At 41.3% G+C, this 13,972-nt stretch overlaps 1 protein-coding gene across 1 annotated transcript in view; it reads left to right on the forward strand.

The window, feature by feature from the left end:
* The window catches only part of TENM4 (teneurin transmembrane protein 4), a 598,102-nt gene that overhangs the window by 3,878 nt on the left and 580,252 nt on the right, over positions 1-13,972 (forward strand). The gene's annotated exons all lie outside the window — the stretch shown is intronic.

The following is a 13,972-nucleotide window of genomic DNA, read 5'->3' on the forward strand; positions in this document are numbered from 1 at the left end:
TGTTTTACAAAATGAGGAATTTTTTTGCTTTTATTTTATTTGATTGGTTTCCTGGAGTGCATAATAACTAAAATGTTATTTCATTCCTTCTACAACATGTACACTATTCCAATTAAGAGCCCGCTCTGATTATTTTTAACCTGGTATTTTACCATTTCTCCGCTCAGGAGAATAAAACATTGAGTTCTTGCACTTTAAAATAGCTGAGATGCTTGAGCAAAACTACCTTTTCCCTGGGAAAGTCATTTCCAGTTCTGTTCGAGTTGCTGCTTCACTGGTTCATTTTCTGACAGAATCACATCCTTGCAAGGAGCAGAACTATGATCTTACATAACTCGATGTTTCCAGATCAAAAGTTACAAATATTGCAGTAATACCACGATGAGAGAGATTTGGCAGGAGGAATGTTGCATGACATATGTGATTTCTTATTAGGATTTCAAATCAAGGCAGTTTTAAAAATTTATGGGGAGGGAAAGAAGAATTAAAAAAGACGAATAAACAAAAACTTGCTCGTCTGATATCTTCTTTAACATGACTTTCTCTTTTTATCTTATCTCCGTAGCCACTTGAGACTTTATTTTTCTTCTTTAAGGCAAACTCTTCTGTGTTTAAGAAATGTGTAACTGTAATTTCAAAAAGTGAAGCGGCTTGAAACTCTCTCAATTTGATTCAAAGAAATGAAACTCTCTAAATCAATGTCAATTCAGATTTAAAGACTGGCTTTTACCTGCCCTGTTACAAGGTCTATCAGCATAGCTTACTGTAACTCAAAGCTAAAATATTCTGTTTCTGCTTTGAACTGACAGATTGGCATTGCTGGGCACTTTGACAGAGTAACATGTACCACTTGCCAGTGAATTGGGTATTCATGGATCCTTAACCAATATGTTTCAGAGAAAAAGTCTTGTAATGAAATATTTAAAAAAATATAAATATATATATGTATTTCCTCTTTGTTGTAGATTAAAAGCAAAAAGAATCATAGAGAAATTTTGTATCTTAACTATATCAGCATCGCTTGAGGAGTGGTGCTGTAGTGTGGCTGTAGGACTTATATTGTTACTCGGGAGTAAGTGTATGATTTGCATTCCTGTGTGCACTGTCGCTGTGCTGATAGCCAGATAATTTTCCTAGATATATACATTATTTTTTTTTTTTGCCAGCTGTCCTGCCTCACTCTTCCTGGAGCATCTTTAAAGGCAGAGTTGAAATCTGAATAGGAGGGCACGTTTGCTTGGCTATGTGGAGTGACAAACACTTCTTACAGAAAGTTCAAATTTCTTGGGAAGTTTGAGCCTTACTCACCAAAAACCTTGTGCCTTTATACCAAATTGCTGTGAACTAAGCTGTTTGTGCTGTAGGAATATTCAAACTTCATCGCGTATTGTCCTGCTGGGTATCAGCAGAGGTGATCTTTTTTTGGAATGTAAAGGTGTCCATGAAAACAGCAGACGCAGAAATCTGTGTTCTTCCAGTGTGTTGGCAGCCAGAAGGAGGAAGATGCACAATGACATGGAATAGGGCTGGCAGTTAAGTTTCCTATTCCAAGTAAGATTTGCTTTCTAGGCTGTTGACACATCCTTGTTTTTTTAAAAAGCAGGGGGGAAAGGGAAGAAGAAGAGAGTAGTTGCTGATGGTTGGTTTAGGTGGAGGAGCTCGCTGAACTGTATTTATCAGTCCATTTAAATGGGGATGATTCAATTAGATTTCACTGATACCTCCTCAGGTTTTAGTGAATTAGTATTTGCTACAGTCTAGGAAAAGCACTGCAGTCCAGAATCCCACTTCGCCACTGTAACTACCGCTAAGGCACCGGTGCCAGACGCGCTACCCAGGCAGCAATAGCAAACGTGAAAGCAGGAGATGTCTCACTGCCCATTGATTTAGGTTTTAGGTAATTATTCAGTGCAGTTTTCTCTTTAAATACAGAGTAGAAGCTGTATCGCTTGCCTGCTCGTGTGTTTGCACACACTGAGTCTTAAAAGTATTGTGAAGGTTGATCAGTTAAACAATCAAAAGTTAGAAAACAGAAGGATTAAATCTTATTTTAATGTTTTAATTCAACCCTGTGTTAACGTATGCAATCAGGCTCCACAGGCTTTGTCTTCTCCCCCTCAAACTCCAGTAGGTGCACTGAAAATCTGAAGATCGCTTAAAACTTTGAGTCTAGATCTGTGACTTCTGGGGAATATTGGGTGCATGCATAAAATCAGTCTTGGTCTTCTATACCATGCTGTAGGGAGGGACAGAGAAGTCAGGATTCATTTCCTGAGCAGGAGTGTCTTAAGGTACAGTCTGTCCACATAAAAGCAAACTCCTGGAGGCCACCAAGTCATAAACCATTTTGTCCACTGGGTCCCCTGGACTGAAATCGCCCAATCTTATAAATGAATTGAACTCCTAAATTTGATAATGGAAATTTTTCAGCATACTGCCATTTCCTTTTGAACTGCCTCTGTGTCTGGATGCTGAAAACCATTTCGGCCTCACCGATGTAACGTAATGAAGAATAGGAAGGGAGAGTTTGGTTAGTCAAAAAGCTTTCAGAAAGAACTGCCAGAAGTGGTTGGAAAAACTGATGGAGCATGAGAGACGCTGGAATTTGCTTCCTGCTTGTTGATACACACAGAATTGGCTGGTTGGGCTTGGTGCAGCACAGATCCCGTCAGCCAAGAACCAGCAAATGCTGCTTTTCTAGAAAACTGCCCTTTGTGCGGCTGGGTTTAAGGTGTGATCAGCTTTTTTGGCAGCACAGATTTTTGTGCTCGAAAGCAGAGAACAATCTCAAGAGCCGATCTCGTGATGCATTCCTGCAGACAGAGCCGTGATCAGGGGTTACTTACGGTGCTAGAGCAAAGCAAAGTTCGCATGGCCTTTAATTGCTCTTGTGGGTGTTTGACACGTAAGCAGATCAGACTCCGAGCTATCAAGATGATCATCCCGAGGTTGCAACACACTTTGCTTTGACACAGTTATGAAATGTTGGGTTGAAGTGACTTGCCCAACATTCCCCACAGTCTTGGGGCATCGTTCAGCTGCCTTAATCTGAAACACATTTGTCCTTATTCCTCTGTCTTCTGCTTAGTCACTACAAACCTTCCAGCTCTGCAATGGGTGAGACAGGGATCATAAACCTCATTTTCTGCTCCTCATTCTCACTGCTTCATCTCCAGGCAGGCTTGGATAAAACACGGTCTTGTGAATAATGACTGCATCGTAACGAAGGCAGGCAGGGTGCTTGATTAAGGCAGTTTTCTTTGGTTTTTTTCCTTAAATTCTGTGTCTCCAATATATACTTTTAAATCTTATTATTGGTCTGTTAGTCTAGTCTTTGTTAGAATTTTTTTTCTTTTTAAGTCTTGCAAAACGTAGTGGCTTTGTCAGGTTGCATCATTTTGGTATTTGTATGTGTCAATGGCTTGAATTAACAGATCGTCATCGTTTGGTTTAACAGAGTAATCTGCTCCCCCAAACAGATCCCTCCCGGTCCATTGCGCTCAGTCTGGTCCTCTCATCTCCTGCCTCTTCCAGCTCTGTTCTGCAATCCCATTTTCATCCCTCTAATCCCTGCTCTTCAGGTCTCTCACCACCACCTCCTTCAGCTCCTTCCAGCTGGGGATGATGCCGAGCACCGGAGAGCATCTCCAGTTTCGGTTCTCATACTTGGATGCAGACCTGGCACATCCCACCGCACGAAGCGTATTGTTTAGTCCCACACAGGTAGAAAGTTAAGTGATGGAAGCTGGCAAATGTGTACAAATGCACCCAGGAGCATGTAGCAGGAGTGTTTTTATCCAAGATGTCTAAACTTGGCCAAATTCACACAGATTCACACAAAATTCATTAAAAGAAAAACAGTTCTCTCCCAGGCAAATTTCAAGTCCTCCCTCTAAAGTACTAGAGATCCCACAGGAGGTTTTAGAGAGAAGGCTAAAGGCATTTTTTTAACATGGGTAAAACAACATATTTTTCCCTACCCTTGTTCTCAGAATCTGCTGAACTGTTTTGACTGAAATTTTCCAAAAAACTTCAGCCTGAGGCAGACAGCTGGCATGGAAATTTTCAGCCCAAACAATTTGGTTAGTATAGTTATGAGAAATTGCGAATGCTGTTTTATTATTAAAGCTGCCTCTCTTTTCCCATAATTGACAGCACTACCAACTTTGCCTTTCTCTAATAAACAGCTAACTTCAGATTTTGTTACAAACTAATTTTGTGTTTGTGTGTTTTATAGATATTTTTATGTATTGGAAATTTATTATAAAACTGACACATGCATTTCAGCATATGTTAGCAGATGATGAAATCTCAAGCTTCTTGGAAACAAAAGTGAATACAATTAATGAGAAGCCCACAAAGCCGCATCAAAGCGATACGACATTGAAGGATTTGTAGAATGGGATTAAAACCAAAGAAATCTCAGGAGATGTTGCATTGACAGAGCAATCACAGAAATTCCCATGTATCCCACCTTCGGGTTCACAGTCCTTCTGACAGAAGAATTCTGATTTAATATAACAACATTCTCTTGTAACAGCAACTGTTACTGCAAATCATAGCCAAAAAACAAAGCAGGGGGGGAGGAAATCCCCAAAACTGGAAGAGCAGATAATTGTATTTTTTGTTTGATCAGCCTTTTTCTTTTTTTATCACCATTATGGGTGACTGCTGAGGCTGTAGTTTCCACATAAGAGAACCCATTGCCATTGAAGAAGAGGGGTCGTGCTCTCCCCGTCTCCTCCCCTCCCAGTATCTTCTCTCCCCAGCTCCTGTCCTTCCACTCCTTCAAAATATGTCTGGTGATTTAATTCATCAACCCAGGTGAAAACTAGCTCCATCTTTTGCTAGGGTTTTGGGTTTTTTTTCTGCTGAGGTAGGTACTTACATTGAGTCAATGCGGTGGGAGCACGTGCTGAGGAGAAGGGAGAAAGAAGGGGGTACAAACAGCTTTTTGGAGGTGATGAGTTTTTAGGTTAGTCTCATGATCCAGGAGATTTTTCCTGGCTTGTCAACTGTTTACAGTAGTTGCTCATGCTGATATGAAGCCTAATTTTATTCATATTCAAATACAGAGTGCACCTTTTCATTACACTCTTCTATCTTCAGGACAGTCTTTTGGACCTTCCTGCTCAGTAGGCACTGGAGCAGTTGTCCTCTATCAACTTGCTGGATTCTTTTTGAATCTGGTGTAGAGTTGTGTTGGCCACAATATCCTGTAAAAAAAAAGTTTCAAAATTTATGACTATGCAGTGAGTGAAAAAGTCTTCCTTTTGTTCTGCTTTAAACTGACAATTTCTTGATTTCATTAGGCGACTTGTACTTTGTGGGTTATAGGCATCATGATTTAAGAGAGGTCTGCTCCTCCTACTTTTTGTTGTTCTTTCCCAAACTGAAAATCCCTACGCTACCTCATCTCTCCTGCAAAAGTCTTTCTATATCCCCAATAATCTTTGCAACCCTTTTCTCTGTGTTTGTTAATTCTACTATAGATTTTAGAGATGGGTTGACCAAAAATGCATGTGGCATTAAAAAAGAAATGCATCATTCACTTAATACAGCACCATCCCGATACATTCTTCCCCTTTTGTTGTCTGTTTTTTTCCTAACATACCCCAAGATTTTCCCTATATATTGACTGGCACAAGCAGAGAGCCAATATTTGCAGAGGACATCCCATGGTGATTCCCCAGCCACCTTCCTGTGTGGTAACAGTTAATTTAGAGCCCACATTGTGTACGTATTGTTAGAATTGGTTTTCCCTTTATGCATTACTTTGCTTTTATTGACCCTGAATTTCATCTGATGTTTTTATCACCCAGCTAGTTACTCAGTATTGTGAGAGTAGGTTGTGGTGTAATGATTGGAGGCTTCGGGAGAGAATCAGAAAGCCCAGCAATGAAAAAGGCTCTCATTTTGACTTTTATTCTTGTCCTGGGGATAATCTGGACAAAAATATAACCAACAAAATCCACTTAATATCAAGTAAGAACAACAGCCTGCCTGTCTTGTGACATCTGACTGTGAAGTTGTCTGTGGCTCAAATGTTTTTGCTTCTCATCGACAGCATCTAACAGTCTTTTTTCTCAGGCTTCTTTCTAGTGAGCATTTGCTCTTCCCTCAAACAGCAAATTATGCCCTTCACTTCATCCATGCTGGAGCAGCTGAGTCCTGAACCAAGGGACAACTTAATGACCACCTTCTCACAGCCTGACATGTTTCCCCTGCATCTCCATCTCCTAAATTTCACTCCTTCCTACCCTAAAATCCATGTTGTGTTCATGATGCCCTGCAAAGACACCTAGGATTTGGAAACTTTCAATACTCGCCTGTTTTTGCAAGAAAGTGTGAGCAGACAAAGCCACCTGTCTGTCACTTAAAGCTGTGTTTGTTGATGGGCATTTGGGTCTACCTGAACAGTGCTTGCTTTAGGGCTTGGGTTTTATAGTTTATTATTGCTGGTGCTGTTCACAATATTATTTGGGATTGGAGGGATGCACAAATGACTCTTATAGAAGCCAAAACCCATTGCTTACATCCCTGCATACCCCCCATATGCTTTAAAATGTCATCTGTTTGTGGCGCTCTGTGCCAAACACTGCTGAGCACCGGCTCTGGGGAGCAACGTTATTGTACACCTGCATCACTTAGTTTTGTATTATTTTATACCTTCTGCATAATTAATGTTTTGTTGAATTTTATGTATTTATTTATTTTGGCGTTTTATGTCTTCTCCTGAGATTATCAGACAGCAAGTGTCTAGTTGAGAAGATGGCGACAGGAAAAAAGGGGATATCAGGAGGTGATACTAGGGAAGAAGAGCGGGTCTTTTGGGGAGGTGGTGTTGGGGGTGAGGAAATGGGGGGAATACCAGGAATGGAGGGACCTGTGCCAGCTCTTTCCGTCCTAGAGCTGGATTGCTGCAGCTGGTGCTCTCTTGTGCTCTGTGCAGTGAAGATGGTTTGATTTTTTTTTTCTTTTGGATTTTTTTTCTCCCCTTTCAGAGCATGGAAGGCTAAAAATTCTGTCACATCTCTGCTATGCAAGAAATAATAATAATAAAAAAAAATCAGGATACTTTTTACTTGTCAGTTACTATTTCATTTCCCCACAAAGCTGCTGATCAACTGTGTGTGTGTGCGGGCACGTATTCTTCATCTGTGAATGCTCCTGCTTGCTTCTCTCTCTCCTTCCCTCTGTTCAAATGAAAATACCTTGAGCTAACTTTCCACAGACTATATGGTAGCTCACCTTGCATCATGTTTCCTTGAATATTTCATGAAGGCCTTTTTTTAAAATGTGCGCTGCTCTTGCAGACTGAGCGTTTGGAAGTGGACATTCCCAGCGACAAAGATTTTTGGAGATAACAAAAGCCAGCCACATCCAATCTTGCTTGAATCCCCAAAGCACAGCAACTCTTTAACCTAAAGCAGGGCCAGATCCAAGGATCATTACTGTTAATTCAAAGGCTCCCGTTGGTTTTAATGGGCTCTGGCTCAGACTTTTTTGCTCCTGCTGTGGAACTATGCTGGCTCCCCCAGTGCAGAAAGACGAAATGGCCATGGAAATTGAAGGCTGGTTTGGAAATGGATGTCATTTCGACTGCCGGACTAATTGAGCGTACGAGGCTGGGAGGGTGATAGGTTTGGGGTTTCCTTGATGTTTCCAAGTAAGTCAAAGTTCCTATAATGAAAACATGTAGAGTGATGTTTTGTAACTATTTTTATACCTACATCAGACTTGATGTTAGTGGCTTTGAATTATTTAACGTTTTTCTTCCTCAGCTGTCCTCTCCAGTGAGTTTCCATTGCAGGAGTTGTTGTGTAAGGAACAATGCCGGCAGCCTGGCATTGTCTGCTGGGGGGGGGGGTTGCCTGGTTTTGTTTTGTTTCATTTCTTTAATCCTATTTTATCCTTTCTTTTGCTGGTGAGAGCGACATCAGGCCAAGGTATTAAATCATACTGACCAGCGTGGGCTGAAAATGAAGTACATGCCAGCTAAAGACAAAAATGGGGAGTTTTCTGCTTAAGCCACTGAGCGCTAATGTCTGCCACATAGGAGGAGCCAACTATTTAACATGCAGTCCATTCAAAAAACATTATTATGTCCCAATGGTAATTTAAAACCACATCTGTTAGAACCATATGTGGGGGAGGTATACCTTTTTTTTTTCCCCCCTTTTTTTTTTTAAGTCCCAAGTTATTCTGTTTATAGGGTTATCTTCAATATGGGCCCCTTTCAAAATTTCAGACTGACAGCCATGAAATGCCTGGAACAAAAGAACTAAATGAATTGAACCCTTATCTTTTTCCCTTTGTAATTAATGTGTGGGCTTTTAGTAGATATCTGTAAGTAGACATCCAGCTTTGAAAGGAAACCTTCTATAGATTGGGATCATGCCTCATGCCTCTGTTGCCTATAACCTGACATTTGTTTTTCCATCTGAGATATTAGATATTTCACAGTTTTCTCCTTGCTGTTATTCCTGCTTTCCATTAACAATGTATGTGACCTTTGAAAATAGCTCTTTTGGGCAGTCAGAGCATCTAATTTTTACTTTGTGGAATTGCCATTTGATTATTCTGTCCTTAAAAATAGAAGATAAAGGTTTGTTTTCAAAGCATCCGATCATTATTATCTGACCAGTACTAACTGGCATAATCTTGAGATCCTTAAACCTAAGCAGTGCTAATAGCATATCTGACATGGCTAGTGGAAGTCAGCTCCACAGAACCCTCAGGTCAAAATATCTGCTGTAGGTCCCTCATTATATGGCAGGGAAAGTGCTCTGCGTCACCTCTACATGGGAGTGCAACATACTTTGCCGTGTCTTTGCGTACTCAAGTCCCGATTCATCCCAGCTAAACGTAAGCACCTGAGTGAATTGCTTCGAAAGAGGGTAATTGGTGGCAAAGAGTTGTACCTCCAGACTTGAAGCACAGAAGTTAAAGGAGCTCCTTATTCCTTCACCCATATCACCTGCTCCCTCTGTCTGAGAAGGGTCTTCAATAAAATCTGGACAAAGATGAAGTCCCGAGTGGCTGGCAAGCACTGACTTTCTCTCTGTGCTTGTTGAGAGTACGCGCTGTGCAGTGGTAGGGAACATTTCCATGACGTTACCCATCTTCTCCGAAGTCCAGTTTTGGATGGGGAGAGCAGGGAGAGTTGTGCTTCAGTTCTGGCGGCCAGGCTGTAACACCAAATACTAGTGTTCAAGCTGTGATCCCCTGTTGTTAACTAAAATTGTGCATGTTACATGATGAATTTAGAGCACTCTCAGACCTCAAGCTAGCACTCCAAATATCCCCCCATAATAAACAGCCAATAACTGCTCTGCTCAGCCTTTTATATAAGTGCCAAATGCTTGTGTAGAGTCCCATAGAAATCTTGGCCCTTCCTTGAAGTAATGGATTTCCCCATTAAGTGCATCCACATCTGTTTGCAGCGTCAGGCTTTCTACTGTTTGTCCTTCACAAATAGGCTGAATATCTCAAAGAGAAATAATCAGAAAGTAAATAGATAAGAGTGCAGGTTGTATTCATGAAACCACCGTTCCTGAGCTACGCATCTTTCCAGTGGCATTTACAGCGTGGCATATTGTGCATCTCCCTCCAGCTGTGCTTTAAGCACTGAGCAATGAATTTCGGAGCTAAACAGGATGTTAGTGATCCCACTGTACAGAGCACCTGACGACCGAAGAGTTAAATAAGCAGCTATAAATAGCATGCCTACTTTGATGGGAGGCATTGTATTGTAATTTTAGCTCTAATTAAAGTTTTGTTGTAGGCATGAAATATCTCAGTCTTTCAGGAACATGTGTAAATCTCTGAAATTAAGCTGGTTTTTGTTGTCTGAATGTTTTGGCACAGTTGTGCCATTGCATATGAAGTTTTATGAGTAGCAATATAATAGCGATGGTTTTGCATGTCAATGAGCAGCATTTTTTGATTCATTTTGGGTTAATCAAGTGCTGAAGTTAAAACGGAATGCATTAATTTGTTCTTGGTTTAAAACAAAACTCCACTGTGCCCTGAAAAACTTTTGCCTTCCTGTAGTGAGTTTGATGTTGAAAAGGTTTTGTGGGGTTGATTGCTTCCAGATAAGTGGGAAAGTAGCTATGCTGAAAAAATCTTTAGTTTGAATGATGTGCATGGAAAATGTGGGAAAAAATGAAGAAAGCTACCACAGAAACAACACGTTTTATGTTTTTGGCACAGTGTATTTCATATTCCTACTCCCTGTCCTTGTGTGATCCCTGAGCACTTGATGGATGAGAAAGATAATTGTTGATCATTTCATGAAGCTCTGCCAGTAACACATACCAAATATAATTAAACCTCCAATTTTATGCTTTTAAATACATTTTTCACCAAATACGGCAATTAACCACTTTTCTGTCAGAGCAGGAGGAGGCAAGGCGTTTGGGGTCCTATTTTCTAGCCACGCTTAGTGTGACATGTGGGGGTTTTCATTTTCAAAACAGTTCCCCATTTCTGTTAGATCACTTCACCTTTGAGGTTTCATGGGAGTCATCCTGGAACTTCAGGAAAGTTGCCACAAACGATTCTTTTGCTTGTTAGACTTCTTTGCGTGGTGGAGTTGGACCAGCTCCAATAATTCCTGCCTCACTAGGTAACTCACTGTAAGATTCTTGCAGCTGGGACAATGAACAAGGGAAGTTTAATGTCATTCATCTCTGATTTTAACCCTTTGCCTCTGGTGTAGATTTCAGGCTAATTTCTTGGAGCAAGGCTTTTTAAAATACCTGTTGTCAAGCTGATTCATTCCATCCAAGGTTACTGGTCTTCCATCAGTAATATAGGCAAAAAAATCGATCGTGATCAACTTTGATGAAGCTGTGGTCTTACTCAAAAGGAGAGTAGACATTATCCTTTTCTCTAATAAGTGAGAATATCCAAGAAAGTATCATTTTGAAATGACAACCCTCAACCAGGGGGACCACCTTTAAGGGAAAACAAGGGGGAATGACAGATTGATATTGAAAGTTAACGCCTGATGGACACTCCCAGCACAGCCTGTCCACGGCCGTCGGTTTCCGACTGTCCAGAGCCCGATTCCACTGGGACACGCAGCACGATGCACTTTTTGCTCTCTCCTTGAGCATGAGGACACGCTCCATTAGCTGACACTTGTTTTTACAGCGTATGTGCCAGACAGATTGGGCAGGAGCTGAACAACCCCCAGCCTGCAGATCGTGTCCCACAGGGCAAGTAGCTGATCCCCTTTCTGCCACCGTTTTGTGGTTGTAGAGACATCTCTTCCCCCTGCTTCAGTAGAGGACATGCACCCAAGCCCTCCTCTTCCAGTTCCTTGTGCTTTAGCGCTGGGTGGACCTTAAATTTGAAACATAAATATAAAGCAATTCTGAATGTCCTGATTTAACTCCGTAACAGTTGTAGTTACACTAGGTAGTCATTAAGGAGTCAGTTTGACCTTAATAAGTATGTTAAAGGAGGGGACATGGAGACTTTTGATCTGTTTGCAGCTCTGTTTTGTGACCCAGAAGTCACTTGCATTCTTGTCTCTTCATTTATCTGTCCATAGAAAGTTTTCTAATAAATTCCTAGTTATTTCCTCTTTGCCAAATCATTTTGGTGTCCTGGCAGCTCTGTCTCTCATTCTCCCTTCCTTTAATATATCACTGCAGTGTCCTGGCAGCACTCGTTTTAGGCTACAGAAATTCAGCCCATCATTCTTCATACAAAATTATTGAATGGGAATCACATTTGCAGTCAAGCTGGGAAGTAGAAAACTAGTTGACCTGTCTTTGGAGCATTTGGTTTTATTAGGTTCCTACATATGTTTACTTTGATCCCTTCAGTGCTATCCTAGAATACGATTCCAGGCCAGATTGTAAAAATGTCAGTTTCTTCAAACACATGCACAAAATCCTTTCTAAATTTGTCAGATCTTCTCAATTACAAATCCATTGTTCTGTACAAGACAGAGAATTGTTACTTCCACTTGGAAAGCATTAGCCATTTAGCTGTCAGGACCTCGCAGGATCCAGCACTGTCTCTAACGTGCTCTGTTTGGTATAGATGCATTCCCAAATTTACATTCTCCCAAATGTCAGATTTAGAAATGAGCTGAATTCTATATTACACCAAAAGAGCTGAATCCCAGGACATTCTGACAATACAAGTATATTTCCTTTCTGCAGATCCCACATTCAGCAGAGACTGATAATTTCAGAGTACGCACTTGACCTGTGCTCCAATATATTGTGGGTAGGCCTTTTCTTGGCTGGAGAATGTCTTGTCCTTACCCCACCTGCAGTTCTGTGTCCAGCTCTGGGGTCCTCGGCACAGGAGAGACATGGACCTGTTGGAGCGGGTCCAGAGGAGGGACACAAAAATGGTCAGAGGGCTGGAACACCTCTGCTATGAGGAAAGGCTGAGAGAGTTGGGGTTGTTCAGCCTGGAGAAGAGAAGGTTCTGGGGACACCTTATAGCAGCCTGCCAGTACTTAAAGGAGGCCTACAGGAAAGCTGGAGAGGGACTTTTTACAAGGGCGTGTAGTGATGGGACAAGGGGTAATGGCTTTAAACTGAAAGAGGGGAGATTCAGGCTGATATAAGGAAGAAATTTTTCACAATGAGGGTGGTGAAGCACTGGCCCAGGTTGCCCAGAGAGGCGTTTGATGCCCCATCCCTGGAAACATTCAAGGTCAGGTTGGACGGGAGTTGAAGATGTCCCTGCCCATGGCAGGAGGGTTGGACTAGATGACCTTTAAAGGTCCCTTCCAACCCAAACTATTCTATGATTCTATGATTCTGTCTTCTAGGAAAGGACATTAGGAGGGAAAAAAAGCAAAACAGACCTGAGTACAAAATCACCCCATGTTACTGCCCTTGGCTATTGAATTTTCTGCTTTCTCATCCCAAGCATAGCTTTAAAACAGGAATAATGTTTCAAAACTATCTCAGATCCAACAATTAGCAGTGTTAGGTATCTGCCCCTTTAAATCAGTTTAGATATAGTCTCCTCACATAGGATGTTGATAGGTGGTAACAATATAGTTAACTTTCCAGCTTTTTTTATCAAAAATGACTCAGTGTATTGTAGGCTTGAAGACTGGGGTGGAGACAGAAAATGCCAATGAAGCAGACTAGTTGGAGTGCAAAGAGAGAAAAGATCTGCATTTCTATATGAAAGCAAGTCCCTTTGTTGTCTTAATGTATCCTCATTGGTTTTACAAAAGGACCATGTGAAGGACAAAATCAAAACATACAGTTATCTTAACCATTTGGTCAAGTACCACTCCCACCCAGGCTGCTTTTTGTCTTTCTGCATGAAGGTGTTGGGAGAAGTATGCAACTGGGAGGTGGAGAAAGACTCCCCAAGTCTAAAAGTTTTCTTTAACTTCAGATTGGTTGGAGCAACTGATGTACTAAAGCCACACAAATCAGATAAGGTGTAAAAGGGCCATGCAGGATGACTCAGATTCATTCCTAGGAAAAAAAGATCAGCTCTTCGGACTGAAACAGAGGGAAGCATAGGGGAGGGAGGATCCCAAAATAAGCTGATAAAGCCTAAATATTTTCAAACTTTGCTCATAACAATTACTGTTATTTTAGACATCCTTTTGGGGAGCCATCCAGAGAAGAGGAAAAGAGTAGGAAAATATTTTTAAAAGAGGTTAACACAAGAAACCTCCATCTTTTCTTACAAGCTGCACTGGGAGATACAATGAAGACAGATTACGAAACCCCCCTGAGGCAAACATGCCAAAATTTTTTTCAGTATCTGTCCAGTTAAAGCATCTATTTAGTGAGTCTATCCAAAGCAGATGCCACTTTTCTCTTTTATAAAGGACAGTGCAGGGCCTCTTGATGGGGACTGTTACCTTGTGATCACCAGGGAGCTGCTTACTAATACAAATTAAAGTAACCGCTGCAGCCCAACAGGTATGGAATCCCTTTTCTCCTCCTCCTATTCAACTTAGGGT

This window comes from Buteo buteo, chromosome 18, assembly GCF_964188355.1.
Source record: "Buteo buteo chromosome 18, bButBut1.hap1.1, whole genome shotgun sequence".
NCBI classification, from domain to species: domain Eukaryota; kingdom Metazoa; phylum Chordata; class Aves; order Accipitriformes; family Accipitridae; genus Buteo; species Buteo buteo.